Here is a 15,363-nt window from a genome sequence, read left to right as displayed (position 1 = left end):
TTAACATTCCGAGCTTCTACTTCCCTCTTCCTGGTTAAAAGTTCTTGTTGTTTATCATCTAAGAGTGTCATCCCTCAGTGTGGGAAACCTTTAAGATACAGATCCACTTCCCTTTTTTACAATGACAACTCAAAGTATTATCCTTGTTCTAAACTTACTTCATGCATAGACCAATGATCCAAAAAAGAGATTTTGGGGGCCATCAGATTTGATGAAATTAGTCACAGCAGCAGATGCTTTTTATCAAGCACTTGCTTGCCAGACATTATACTGCCAATTTTGCATGCTGTATTATGTTTACCCTCCAACCTGTGAGATATGTCTTCTTATTGGGCTGGGGAAACTGCGGCTCATGTAAGTAAAGTGACTTGTCAGGACACTCAGTCAAGGAGAGGCTCATGCAGTCAAGGAGATTTAAACACAGGTGTTTGTGACGAGAACTGCACTCCTACTTTACCACAATCGATTATTGATGATGATGATGATGTCAGGTACTGTTCTTCTACATGCTAGGTACTATTCTAAGTGCAATGCTATGTTCCCAGAAGGCAGAAAATTAGAAATATTTGTACTATTCTAAGTGATTTATATTGTATTAATATCCCTATGACAGGTTCTGCTACCACCATTTTACCATGGGGAAACCAAGGCACAGAGAGGTTAAGTAACTTGCCATAGGTCACATAGGTAGTAAATGGTGGAGGGAGGATTTGAATCTAGACAGTTTGGCTCTAAGGCCCACTCGTTTGCTATGCTGCACTCTCTTTGGTCTTATCGGTCTATAGATATGTTGGATATATCCGACAGAAAAATTAAGATATTGGATCATGAAGCCTAGATCCTAGTTCCCATTCTGCCAAATACTATGTGCCAAGTAGTACAGATAGGACTTTACCAACATCACTCCAATAATTCCTTCTCACAACCATATGACATGGGTACTATTATTATACCCATTTTTGCAGAAAAAGAAAATGGAATTTTGCAAGAGGTGAATTAACTTGTCTACAATCTCATCACCTCCCTTCTGTACCAACCAGGGTCATGGTTAGAATACCAGAACCACACCATTTATTTTAGCAGAGTTTAAGGAGGGAGTTGATTAAACAGGCATGGGAGGCCTACCCTGAGGTAACATAGAGATATAACCACAGGAAGCAGCCTCCACCCCCAAGGCCAAGGGAACAGAGAACAGAAGCTTGGAGAAGTGGGGCTCATAGAACCACAGCTCAGCCTTCAGAGGAGGGACCATCACTTGGCTGGTGTTGGTATCTTAGGTCCTTGGAGGAGGGCCTCCCAGAGCAGAGGCTCAGACCTTGGAGAACAGGGTACTGCCAGAGGCTGCTGGTACCTCTGAGGGGTATGGTGCAGCTGGTTCTGGGAGTGTGGGAAAATGGGAAACCAGAACCAAGTTCAATGCCAAGGTGAAGAACCACCACTGGGTGAGCTACAGGAGTAACCCTCCTCCTGCCTTGCATCCTCCCTCCAGTGCCCCCTGTTGGCAGAAACTAACACAGAGCCAGTCGTTAAGGAGCACTGTGATTTGCACGTTTTCTGATTTCTAGCCCAGTATAACTGAACAGAGACTAGAAGGGGTTGTTCAGGGCTGAGAGACAAGAGCTTCATAAATGGTAATCGTTCTTCTGCTGCCATTTCTTTATTGATAAAACAAAGACTGAACAGATGGTGTGCAGGGAGCAAATGATACTCCCGTTTACCCACTCTCCTGGGCTTCTATCACAGTAAAAAGATGTAGCTTATCAAGTTCTCCTCTCCTCCTCTCTTTCCACTTGACAGTGAGCATCTTGAGGCCTAATATGTTATTTCTCCCAGTACTTGTCTAGTGCAAAGGACAGTTCTTGGTGAGGGCTGCTATTCTATGCTTGAACTATGTAACTACCAGATTTGGACATGTACTTAAGTCACCAACTATTGAATGATCATAGAGGGTGTGCCCAGCCCTGGACCAGGGACTGCGGAGAAGGACATGCTTGAGGCATGGACTGGCTGTGAATGAACTGACAGTCTTCTTATATGAGTGACATGAACCCAACAAGCAAAGAGCAGGTTCTTGCTTATGTGACAAAATGTCTCAAATTTGGGTAGGTTCAGGTAGAGTTTGAGTTTAGGAAAGGGAGCACGATCACATGACTTGGAGTAATTGTTTCTTACCAACATCCAATATACTCACTTGGAGACACCATTTCTCCAAAAGCATGTGTGTTTAGAAAAGCTATTTTATTCTGCCATCTCTAGAGGCTTCCATGCGCATCCAATAATATGCAACTTCTCACATTTTAAAAAATTAAGGTGGAGATATCAAGAGAACATTCAGAAGTTACTTGTTCATGGCTGCAGAAAATCTGCAACAGAGAAATCACGTTAGGAGCAGCCCTGGGTGCATCTTCACAGGCCTCCACCAAATGAGTGAGCACAGCTGACCTTTTGCTAGAAGGTGTCGCTGAGCTCCTTATCTAGGCCCAGACCAGAATGTAACCTTGCAGATATGATCCCATGGGAGAGCTGCCCATCTCTCTGACAGTGGGAACATTGTTCCCTAGTCTCAAGGAAGGCTTCAGGGAGTCATTTAATGACGCAGCATTTGATCTTCAGGGTTTGCAGAGAAAGATAAAGTGGCCCAGAGGAAATGAAAACATTCCTCTGGAGTCACCTGCCTACGTCAGCAAGATGCAGGAACATTGGATTAAACAACTGAGAAGTACTCTGATGCTTGCTGGATTCTTTGAGATGATCCCACCATTGACATCACTTTTCCTGATCAGAATACTAACTCTTTATGCAGGAATGGGGCTGTGTTCTTTACACAGAGCCCTCAGGCACACTCCATAAACTTTAAAGATCAAAGTATGAGTTACATAAAGCAAACCCCAGGAACCTGAAATGCATAGCTTGACAGAGTTTTCACATGTTTACGCTATGTGACCAGATAAGGTCATAGACTATTTCTAGTACCCTAGAAGACTTCTTTAGGCTCCCTCCTAGGAAGCTCTCTTTACCCTCCCATTCTGACCTTAGATTACTTTTGCCTGATCTTGAATTTTATATTATGTGGATTTTAGAAGAGAATACTCATTTATGTCTGGATCTTTTGCTGAATATTGTACAATTTCATTTTTACTAATGGAGAAACTGCAAACAAGTTCAGAGAGGTGTTATGACCTGAACAAGGTTTTACACCTGGAGTCCTACAATATTTTCCATCTCACAGCTCTTTTGCTATAATCCATATATCCAGCCATCCATACATCCATTCATCTAAACCTATCATAAGCAATGGCTTTGTGTCAGGGATGATTCTAGGTCTTGGACATATAGATATGAGTATGTCACCCCTACCCTCAGGGAGCTCCCAGTATAGTGGGAGAGAAATATCTCAGGTGCATAATCAAACAGGACTTGTGAGGGCATAGAACAAAAGGCTGTATATTTATGTGCATGCTGAGAGGAGGAATCTGTGACTGGAGGGCTCAGCGTGGAAGGGATGACATTAGAGCAGAATTGCATTCTTGGACATTTTTCTTGTTTTTTCTTGCCAACAGGGATGCAAATTCTAAGAAGACAGGATTGGGGTCATCTTCTGTGTATATCCTATAGCACCTTGCAATCATGGAGCCAGCAGGAAATTATTGCTGAATTCATAGCCTACAACCTTTAAACATTGTGAAATGTCTTCTCTAAGGGTATGAGTAGTACACCTAGAATCTTCTAACTCTTAAGCAGAGAGTGACAGGTTACCATCTTGAGTTATTTGATTAGATACTTAGAAAGGTTATAAAGATCTTTAGCAAACAACAATGCCAGTTTCTGCAGAGTTCCTGGTGTGGAACCCTATAGCCAGAGAAACATAAGGCCCTGGATGAATCTCTGAAAATCGTGTCTGCCAACTTGCTTCTCTAGGTAGGTGAGACTTGTTCAAGACTTTTTCATCCTTACAGGACATTAGAAAACACACTGTGGCAAACACATCCTAAGGTGACCCACAATGAATATAACCCCTTTATAACCCCCCTGTATAATCCTCTCCCTTGATAATGGCAGATCCTGTGCATCTAACCAATAGAATATGGCAAAAGTAATGGGATGTCACCCCTATGATCATGTTATGTTATAGAAGACTCTGTCTTAGCAGACAGAGGAGAGTGTCTCTTGTTGGCTTTGAAAAAGCACGCAGCCATGTGTGAGAGGGCCTGAGAAGAGAGCCACATGGCAGGAAGCTGTGTGTGGCCTCTAAGACCTGAGTGGCCTCCAGCCAGTAGTCAGTAAGAAGCTGGGTCCCTAAATCCTACAGCTGCCGGGAAATAAATTCTGCCAACAACCTGAATGAGCTTGGATTCTTCCCCAGTCAAGCCTCCAGATGAGAATGCAGCCCATTTGACACTTTGATTGAAGCCTTGTGACCCCTGAGCAGAGGACCCAACTAAATTGTGTCTACACTCTCTACCCACAGAAACTGGGATGTCATTAATATGTGTTGTTTTAAGCTGCTAAATTTATAGTGATTTGTTACAAAGCAATAGGTAACTAATGCATGCACTTACATGGAAACACTGATTGTGTCAAAACAACCCTTGTGTGACACATAGTTCTACAGAGACTGTAAGTCTTATATACACCATATATAGGTTGTAGAATAATAACCAATGATTTTTATGATTTCAATTAGCATTTTACTTTTATATTATTGTGGGCTCTGACTTATCTAAGAAGTAAAGCAAGTGACTCAGCAGGAGAAGATGGCGACCATGTGGGATGAGGCCGAGCAAGATGGAATTGGGGAGGAGGTGCTCAAGATGTCCATGGGGGAGATCATCTCACGCACACAGATACTGAACAGTGAGATCAAGATCATGAAGAGTGAAGTGTTGAGAGTCACCCATGAGCTCCAAGCCATGAAGGACAAGATAAAAGAGAACAATGAGAAAATCAAAGTGAACAAGACCCTGCCATACCTTGTCTCCAACATCATCGAGCTCCTAGATGTTGATACTAATGACCAAGAGGAGGATGGTGCCCATATTGACCTGGACTCCCAGAGGAAGGGCAAGTGTGCTGTGATCAAAACCTCTACACGACAGACGTACTTCCTTCCTGTGACTGGGTTGGTGATGCTGAAAAGCTAAAGCCAGGAGACCTGGTGGGTGTGAACAAAGACTCCTATCTGATCCTGGAGACGCTGCCGACAGAGTATGACTTGCGGGTGAAGGCCATGGAGGTGGATGAGAGGCCCACGGAGCAATACAGTGACATAGGGGGTTTGGACAAGCAGATCCAAGACCTGGTGGAGGCCATTGTCTTGCCAATGAACCACAAGGAGAAGTTTGAGAACTTGGGGATCCAACCTCCAAAAGGGGTGATAATGTATGGGCCCCCAGGGACAGGGAAGACCCTCCTGGCCTGGGTCTGTGCCATACAGACTAAGGCCACTTTCCTAAAGCTGGCTGGCCCCCAGCTGTGCAGATGTTCATTGGAGATGGTGCCAAGCTAGTCTGGGAGGCCTTTGCCCTGGCCAAGGAGAAAGCACCCTCTATCATCTTCATTGATGAGTTGGATGCCCTCGGCACCAAGCGCTTTGACAGTGAGAAGGCTGGGGACCGGGAGGTGCAGAGGACAATGCTGAAGCTTCTGAACCAGCTGGATGGCTTCCAGCCCAACACCCAAGTTAAGGTAATTGCAGCCACAAACAGGGTGGACATTCTGGACCCCGCCCTGCTCCGCTCAGGGTGCCTGGACCGCAAGATCGAGTTCCCAATGCCCAACGAGGAGGCCCGGGCCAGAATCATGCAGATTCACTCCCGAAACATGAACGTCAGTCCTGACGTAAACTAGGAGGAGCTGGCCCGCTGAACAGGTGATTTCAACAGGGCTCAGTGCAAGGCTGTGTGTGTGGAGGTGGGCATGATCTCACTGTGCAGGAGTGCCACGGAGCTCACCCACGAGGACTACATGGAAGGCATCCTGGAGGTGCAGGCCAAGAAGAAAGCCAACCTGCAGTACTAGGCCTAGGGTGTGCCGGCCGGCCCCAGTCTCATGGCTGAAGTGCGCAATAAAAGGTGGTTTAGGGTCAAAAAAAAAAAAAAGAAGAAGAAGTAAAGCAGAGCATTGCATTGTTTAGGACATAAGTTTAATTGCCCTAAGACAGACCCTAAATCAACCCCTTTTCTAACATTTGTATAGCTCAGGGCAAGAAGCCAAATGAATGAAATACCATGTCTAAGTCATTAAAAGTTATAAATTACTGTTTAATGTATTCTATTCAACTATATTGGCAATATACCTTTAAAATGACATGTGGAAAGCTATGGTCTTGATATCATTGAAAGTTGGCAAAATGTTAAAGGTAATAGAATTTATTATTATGTCTGTTGGGTATTCTGCTAATGGACAATGTTTGGATGAAACAATCAGATATACATATAATTCATAAATTATATATTCTATAGCAAATTTTCCTGCCTTCATTTCAGAATAATCCTTAATTAATGTTGTTTAATATAACGAGTGTTCAATTGTCAGTAAGGACCTGAAAGACTAAAAAGTTAAATGTGTGTCACATTTGAATGAATTACCATCAAAATGTAGATTTAAACTAATAAATCAAAATTAAAACATTCTAAATTAATATTTTTAAAGGTTTTCAACAGTATTTAAAATATCTAAAATTTAAGATCAAAACACATGAATAATACCAAACTTTAAATTAAAATTTAAATAAGGTTGAAATTGTTACTTAATTTTTAAAACACTTATTTGAATCATTATTTTTATAAAAATAAAACTATTTTTAATTCTAACTTTTCAAGTATATGTAGTTGCCAGTGTAAAGGATCAGTTTCACCTGTATCAAAATATCCCGTATACCTCATAAATATATACACCTACTACATACCCACAAAAATTACAAATTTTTAAAAATCAGTTTCACGTGTCACACATATTATCTCTTGACCTATCTAGATGTGTATGTATTTAAAGGTTACAAATTGTTTAATATTGCAAACTATTCCATAACTTTCATATGTAACTCTTGTGGTTATCACATGGTACTGGTAGAATCAAGAATTGGAAGATGAATAGAATCAAGAAAATGAGGATTCTTCCCGTCTGAGAAGCAATACTTCTTGGTTATTCAGGAATCTGTTACATTGCTGGTCTCTGAGGGAGGAGTTGATGAGTCAATACTTAAGGGCTGGCACTGCTCAGATTCTCCCTGTACTCTTGGGTCTGTCCCTGATGTTGGCGATGTCACAATCCCCAATCTTTCACAACACTTGGACACAGTAGCCTTTTGTTTTGTGGACTAGGGCAAGAGATGTGGAGAAATGTTTCCCTGGAGGCTGACCATTAGTCACATAAGCGGATGTTCAGGTGCCCACTCGCTCGTGCTGTGTTGGTGCCCAGGACTGGGTCCTGAGCAACTGGGTGCTCATGCTTCTTTCTTTTCTTTTTTTCTTTTTTTTTTTTTTTTTTTTGAGACAGATTCTTGCTCTGTCGCCAGGCTGGAGTGCAGTGGCACGATCTCGGCTCACTGCAACCTCCACCTCCTGGGTTCAAGCAATTCTCCTGCCTCAGCCTCCCAAGTAGCTGGGATTACAGGGTGTGCACCACCACCCTCGGCTAATTTTTGTATTTTTAGTAGAGATTGGGTTTCACCATGTTGGCCAGGCTGGTCTCGAACTCCTGACCTCAAGTGATCCTCCTGCCTCAGCCTCCCAAAGTGCTGGGATTACAGGTGTGAGCCACCGCTCCTGGCCGCGTTCTTTCATAATTGTGTGTATGGGAGATCCAGGGCTTCCTGATGAAGGGGTTCAATGCACATGCCCTCTTCTGTCTAAGTTGTGGTAGAAGCTGCAGCTCGAATATTAGTTGTTTAAACAATCCAGAAATTTACTTCCTTCTCATATAACACTGCAGGACAAGCAGTCCACCATGGCACAGCAGTTCCATAGCCTTGGGGACCCAGGCTCCTTCTATCTTGTTGTTCACTTTTCCTGAGATATTGTCCTCATTGGCATGACTCAAAATGGCTCCCATTGTGCCTGCAGTTTAGCCAGAAGGAAGGAAAAAAGGATGAAAGGCAGGAGGACATGCCCCTCTTTTTCCAGACCTGATCCTGCAGTTGTACACATCAATTCTACACACATCCCGCTGGTCGTAAACAGCTGAGAGATGGAGTTTTCCATGGGTGTCCTAGTGTCCAACTAAAAGTTATATTTCTGTGGAAGAAGAGGAGAACACCATTTGGGTGACAACTGGTAATGTCTGCCACAGGTGTATTTTTAAAATATTAATTTGGGAGGGATAATGATAATTTAGATTCAAGGATACAAGGTTACCGAAGTTCAGTTCTGCTTTTTCAGAACAACAGACAGGTAGGAAACAGCTTTGAATGGTTTTAAGCACATTGCAGGCCAGAGGCTACCTGAAAGGTGAAGCTGAGGTTCCTAACTCTTTCAAGACACCTTGGGGAAAAACTGGGTTCAAATCTACAACCAGCCACAAAGTAGTAACGTGGCTGAGCCACAGTACTGCTCTCAGCCTCGGTTCTTCTTTTTCCATAAAATGAGGGATTTGGACTAGACTTCTGGTTTACAAACTGAGTTCCGGGGGACCTTAGGATTCCTCAGTGTCACTTCAGGTGGTGGGGGCTGGCTTTGAACACTTCTTCCTTGTGTATTTATTTGCCAAAGAAACTCAATTTTGATTGGGTATGTGTCTTAAGGTTCTGTGTAAATCTTCCTTTGAAGGAAAAAAAGGTGGGGCTTCTAATGCTACAAAGAAAGTTGAAAGATGCCTGGACAGTGTGATACCTAGTGGAGGCAGCTTGGCATCATGTCAGATTGCCTGGATTTAAATCCCAGCTCTGCTGCCTAGCTTCTGTGGCACTTCAGGCTAAAGTACTCAACTCTCCTCAGCCTCTAGAATAGGATTTCCTCATCCATAAAGTATGGTCATTGCTATTTGCTTCTCAGGATTGTCCTGAGGCTTAAATGAGATAATATATTTAAGAGGGCTTGTATTAGTCCGGGTTCTCTAAAGAGACAAAACTAATAGGATAGATGAATATATGAGGGGGAGTTTATTAGGGAATATTGACTCACATGATCACAAGGTGAAGTCCCACAATAGGCCATCTGCAGGCTAAGGAGCCGGGAAGCCAGTCCAAGTCCCAAAACCTCAAAAATAGAGAAGCCAACAGTGTAACCTTCTGTCTGTGGCCAAAGGCCAGAGAGCCCCTGGCAGATCACTGGTGTAAGTCCAAGAGTCCAACAGCCGAAGAACCTGGAGTCTGATGTTCAAGGGCAGGAAGCATCCAACATGGGAGAAAGATGAAGGCCAGAACGCTCAGCAAGTCTGCTCTTATCATTCCTACTTTTATGCTGTCAGCTGATTAGATGGTGCCACCCAGACTGAGGGTGGGTCTGCCTCTCCCAGTCCCCTGACTCAAATGTTGATCTCCTCTGGCAACACCCTCATAGACATACCCAGGAACAATACTTTGCATCCTTAAATCCAATCAAGTTGACACTCAGTATTAACCATCACAAGGCTTAACATATGTCCTGGCATAAAGAACATGTTGAATAAATGGCAATGACTATTATCATTACCATGACCATCAACTTTAAGGCTCCAGCTTTTGGTTCTAAGACTTTGAGTTTCTTTGAATTATTGTGCAAGATGGAGGACCCATTGATGAGGGAATAATTATTACTGGATTTTTCCCTTTGCTTTTGGATTTTTGCAGGGTTTCTCGAAATAAGGCATGGGAGAGCCAGCCCATTGCAGGTAAAACAATTTGAACAGAAGACATCAGAGTCTGTAATTTCAAATGCATTATTGAAACAACTTTTTTCTTAACAGAGGAAACAAAATTAATCTTTTAAATCAAGGAGGAAAATTATTTCATTTTAATGCTGCACGTGGCAAGAAAATGAAGTGCAAAGTTTACAGCACTTTATTTCCTTCTTATCAGGAAGGAAGAAGGAAAACCCCATGGTGTTATGTTTTGTCAAACATGACTTTCCAGGGACTAAACCAGACTTTGATTTTAGACCCCTGTTCATTCTAGTTTGGTAAACCCTTGACAAATTCCAGTTTGTTCCACCCACAGGAGAGGGTCACGTTACCATCTCAGCTGCAGAGCTGATGAGGTGGTCATACCGACCTGTAGGATTCCAGAGCTGAGACCTGGAGATCATTGATTACAACTTTCTTCATGGGCCAGTCAGATGTCATATGAAGAATCAAATGAGAGAAATGTGACAGGCTTCTGATCCTCCCACTCACGATTTAAAATCTTTTCTAGAACACTCTTGTTATATCTTTACTCCTACTTGTAACAAGACCTTAAGCCACCCCTATTCCATCTCATTTTCTATCTCTGTGACTGTTCTTGCTTATAAGTCTTCAGCCTGAGTACTGAATTGATGCTCAGAGTTTACATGAAGCCAGACTCTTCTCCATGTTATTCTCGACAGATGGTCAGTTCTTCTTCTTGAACACATCCCATGACAGGGAACTCACTGCTTTATTAGGGATCAGCCATTCTTTTGGAGGAGAGCTCCAACTTATTTGAAAACTTCTTCTATTGCCCCAAAACTTGTTTTCTAATATATATCTATCATATATGTATATCTATGCTTAGCCTTTTTTAACTGTCTGGATCAAGCCTACATAAAGTTTAGCCCCCTTCCCCAGGCTGCCTGGCAAATCTTTGAAGCTAACCCACCTCCATCTCCAGGCTTAACCTTCTGAGCTCTCCCATCATCTCTGATCCCTCATGATGACCCTCACGTGCCTGCTCAATGACCTCTGGGCTTCCCCAGTATTGTTGAAAGCGCGCTTGTTAAAGTCAGTTCACCCAAACTAGTTACTAAGCGCTGTACCTACTTTCATTCCTGTTTCTCCATTTCTCCCCATTTTGCTTGTAAAGCTCTACTTGATACCCCCAAATAATAGTTTGATTAATGTTGTAGAAAAGAGGAAGAATATATACAAGCTAAGTTCTATGTCTCTTCATACATGTCTGTATCGACATAGCTTTTTTTTTTTTTTTAATTATACTTTAGGGTCTAGGGTACATGTGCATAACGTGCAGGTTTGTTACATATGTATACTTGTGCCATGTTGGTGTGCTGCACCCATCAACTCATCAGCACCAATCAACTCGTCATTTACATCAGGTATAACTCCCAATGCAATCCCTCCCTCTTCCCCCCTCCCCATGATAGGCCCCAGTGTGTAATGTTCCCCTTCCCAAGTCCAAGTTATCTCATTGTTCAGTTCCCACCTATGAGTGAGAACATGCGGTGTTTGGTTTTCTGTTCTTGTGATAGTTTGCTGAGAATGATGGTTTCCAGCTGCATCCGTGTCCCCACAAAGGACACAAACTCATCCTTTGTTATGGCTGCATAGTATTCCATGGTGTATATGTGCCACATTTTCTTAATCCAGTCTGTCACTGATGGACATTTGGGTTGATTCCAAGTCTTTGCTATTGTGAATAGTGCTGCAATAAACATACGTATGCATGTGTCTTTATAGCAGCATGATTTATAATCCTTTGGGTATATACCCAGTAATGGGATGGCTGGGTCATATGGTACTTCTAGTTCTAGATCCTTGAGGAATCACCATACTGTTTTCCATAATGGTTGAACTAGTTTACAATCCCACCAACAGTGTAAAAGTGTTCCTATTTCTCCACATCCTCTCCAGCACCTGTTGTTTCCTGACTTTTTAATGATCGCCATTCTAACTGGTGTGAGATGGTATCTCATTGTGGTTTTGATTTGCATTTCTCTGATGGCCAGTGATGATGAGCATTTTTTCATGTGTCTGTTGGCTGTATGAATGTCTTCTTTTGAGAAATGTCTGTTCATATCCTTTGCCCACTTTTTGATGGGGTTGTTTGTTTTTTTCTCGTAAATTTGTTTGAGTTCTTTGTAGGTTCTGGATATTAGCCCTTTGTCAGATGAGTAGATTGCAAAAATTTTCTCCCATTCTGTAGGTTGCCTGTTCACTCTGATGGTAGTTTCTTTTGCTGTGCAGAAGCTCTTTAGTTTAATGAGATTCCATTTCTCAATTTTGGCTTTTGTTGCCGTTGCTTTTGGTGTTTTAGACATGAAGTCCTTGCCCATGCCTATGTCCTGAATGGTATAATCTAGGTTTTCTTCTAGGGTTTTTATGGTATTAGGTCTAACATTTAAGTCTCTAATCCATCTTGAATTAATTTTCGTATAAGGAGTAAGGAAAAGATCCAGTTTCAGCTTTCTACTTATGGCTAGCCAATTTTCCCAGCATCATTTATTAAATAGGGAATCCTTTCCCCATTTCTTGTTTTTCTCAGGTTTATCAAAGATCAGATGGCTGTAGATGTGTGGTATTATTTCTGAGGACTCTGTTCTGTTCCATTGGTCTATATCTCTGTTTTGGTACCAGTACCATGCTGTTTTGGTTACTGTAGCCTTGTAGTATAGTTTGAAGTCAGGTAGCGTGATGCCTCCAGCTTTGTTCTTTTGACTTAGGATTGTCTTGGCAATGCGGGCTCTTTTTTGGTTCCATATGAATTTGAAAGCAGTTTTTTCCAATTCTGTGAAGAAACTCGTCGGTAGCTTGATGGGGATGGCATTGAATCTATAAATTACGTTGGGCAGTATGGCCATTTTCATGATATTGATTCTTCCTATCCATGAGCATGGTATGTTCTTCCATTTGTTTGTGTCCTCTTTTATTTCACTGAGCAGTGGTTTGTAGTTCTCCTTGAAGAGGTCCTTTACATCCCTTGTAAGTTGGATTCCTAGATATTTTATTCTCTTTGGAGCAATTGTGAATGGAAGTTCATTCATGATTTGACTCTCTGTTTGCCTGTTACTGGTGTATAAGAATGCTTGTGATTTTTGCACATTAATTTTGTATCCTGAGACTTTGCTGAAGTTTCTTATCAGCTTAAGGAGATTTTGGGCTGAGACAATGGGGTTTTCTAAATATACAATCATGTCATCTGCAAACAGGGACAATTTGACTTCTTCTTTTCCTAACTGAATACCCTTGATTTCTTTCTCTTGCCTAATTGCCCTAGCCAGAACTTCCAACACTATGTTGAATAGGAGTGGTGAGAGAGGGCATCCCTGTCTTGTGCCAGTTTTCAAAGGGAATTTTTCCAGTTTTTGCCCATTCAGTATGATATTGGCTGTGGGTTTGTCATAAATAGCTCTTATTATTTTGAGGTACGTTCCATCAATACCGAATTTATTGAGCGTTTTTAGCATGAAGGGCTGTTGAATTTTGTCAAAGGCCTTTTCTGCATCTATTGAGATAATCATGTGGTTTTTGTCTTTGGTTCTGTTTATATGCTGGATTACGTTTACTGATTTGCATATGTTGAACCAGCCTTGCATCCCAGGGATGAAGCCCACTTGATCATGGTGGATAAGCTTTGTGATGTGCTGCTGGATCCGGTTTGCCAGTATTTTATTGAGGATTTTTGCATCGATGTTCATCAGGGCTATTGGTCTAAAATTCTCTTTTTTTGTTGTGTCTCTGCCAGGCTTTGGTATCAGGATGATGTTGGCCTCATAAAATGAGTTAGGGAGGATTCCCTCTTTTTCTATTGATTGGAATAGTTTCAGAAGGAATGGTACTAGCTCCTCCGTGTACCTCTGGTAGAATTCAGCTGTGAATCCATCTGGTCCTGGACTTTTTTTGGTTGGTAGGCTATTAATTATTGCCTCAATTTCAGAGCCTGCTATCGGTCTATTCAGGGATTCAGCTTCTTCCTGGTTTAGTCTTGGGAGAGTGTAAGTGTCCAGGAAATTATCCATTTCTTCTAGATTTTCTAGTTTATTTGCGTAGAGGTGTTTATAGTATTCTCTGATGGTAGTTTGTATTTCTGTGGGGTCGGTGGTGATATCCCCTTTATCACTTTTTATTGCGTCTATTTGATTCTTCTCTCTTTTCTTCTTTATTAGTCTTGCTAGCGGTCTATCAATTTTGTTGAAAAGTACAAAAAAAACTAGCCGGGCGAGGTGGCGGGCGCCTGTAGTCCCAGCTACTTGGGAGGCTGAGGCAGGAGAATGGCATGAACCCGGGAGGCGGAGCTTGCAGTGAGCTGAGATCTGGCCACTGCACTCCAGCCTGGGCGACAGAGCGAGACTCCGTCTCAAAAAAAAAAAAACAAAAAAAACCAACTTCTAGATTCATTGATTTTTTGGAGAGTTTTTTGTGTCTCTATCTCCTTCAGTTCTGCTCTGATCTTATTTATTTCTTGCCTTCTGCTAGCTTTTGAATGTGTTTGCTCTTGCTTCTCTAGTTCTTTTAGTTGTGATGTTAGAGTATCAATTTTAGATCTTTCCAGCTTTCTTTTGTGGGCATTTAGTGCTATAAATTTCCCTCTACACACTGCTTTAAATGTGTCCCAGAGATTCTGGTATGTTGTATCTTTGTTCTCATTGGTTTCAAAGAACATCTTTATTTCTGCCTTCATTTCGTTATGTACCCAGTAGTCATTCAGGAGCAGGTTGTTCAATTTCCATGCAGTTGAGCGGTTTTGATTGAGTTTCTTAGTCCTGAGTTCTAGTTTGATTGCACTGTGGTCTGAGAGACTGTTTGTTATAATTTCTGTTCTTGTACATTTGCTGAGGAGTGCTTTACTTCCAATTATGTGGTCAATTTTGGAATAAGTGTGATGTGGTGCTGAGAAGTATGTATATTCTGTTGATTTGGGGTGGAGAGTTCTGTAGATGTCTATTAGGTCTGCTTGCTGCAGAGATGAGTTCAATTCCTGGATATCCTTGTCAACTTTCTGTCTTGTTGATCTGTCTAATGTTGACAGTGGGGTGTTGAAGTGTCCCATTATTATTGTATGGGAGTCTAAGTCTCTTTGTAAGTCTCTAAGGGCTTGCTCTATGAATCTGGGTGCTCCTGTATTGGGTGCATATATATTTAGGATAGTTAGCTCTTCTTGTTGAATTGATCCCTTTGCCATTATGTAATGGCCTTCTTTGTCTCTTTTGATCTTTGATGGTTTAAAGTCTGTTTTATCAGAGACTAGTATTGCAACCCCTGCTTTTTTTTTGTTCTCCATTTGCTTGGTAGATCTTCCTCCATCCCTTTATTTTGAGCCTATGTATGTCTCTGCATGTGAGATGGGTCTCCTGTATACAGCAGACTGATGGGTCTTGACTCTTTATCCAGTTTGCCAGTCTGTGTCTTTTAATTGGAGCATTTAGTCCATTTACATTTAAGGTTAATATTGTTATGTGTGAACTTGATCCTGCCATTATGATATTAACTGGTTATTTTGCTCGTTAGTTGATGCAGTTTCTTCCTTGCCTCGATGGT

General features: G+C 41.9%; 1 protein-coding gene and 1 pseudogene across 3 annotated transcripts in view; both read left to right on the top strand.

Annotated features, from left to right (window-relative positions):
• Positions 1–15,363, top strand: part of MAPK4 (mitogen-activated protein kinase 4) — a 177,394-nt gene that overhangs the window by 46,813 nt on the left and 115,218 nt on the right. The window lies entirely within an intron of this gene.
• On the top strand, positions 4,747–6,098 carry LOC144336572 (26S proteasome regulatory subunit 6A pseudogene; annotated as a pseudogene).

The sequence above is a fragment of the Macaca mulatta genome, chromosome 18 (genome assembly GCF_049350105.2).
Source record: "Macaca mulatta isolate MMU2019108-1 chromosome 18, T2T-MMU8v2.0, whole genome shotgun sequence".
NCBI classification, from domain to species: Eukaryota; Metazoa; Chordata; class Mammalia; order Primates; family Cercopithecidae; genus Macaca; species Macaca mulatta.
The sequence above is the reverse complement of the archived record's forward strand: the minus strand, read 5'-3'. Positions and strand labels throughout refer to the sequence as shown.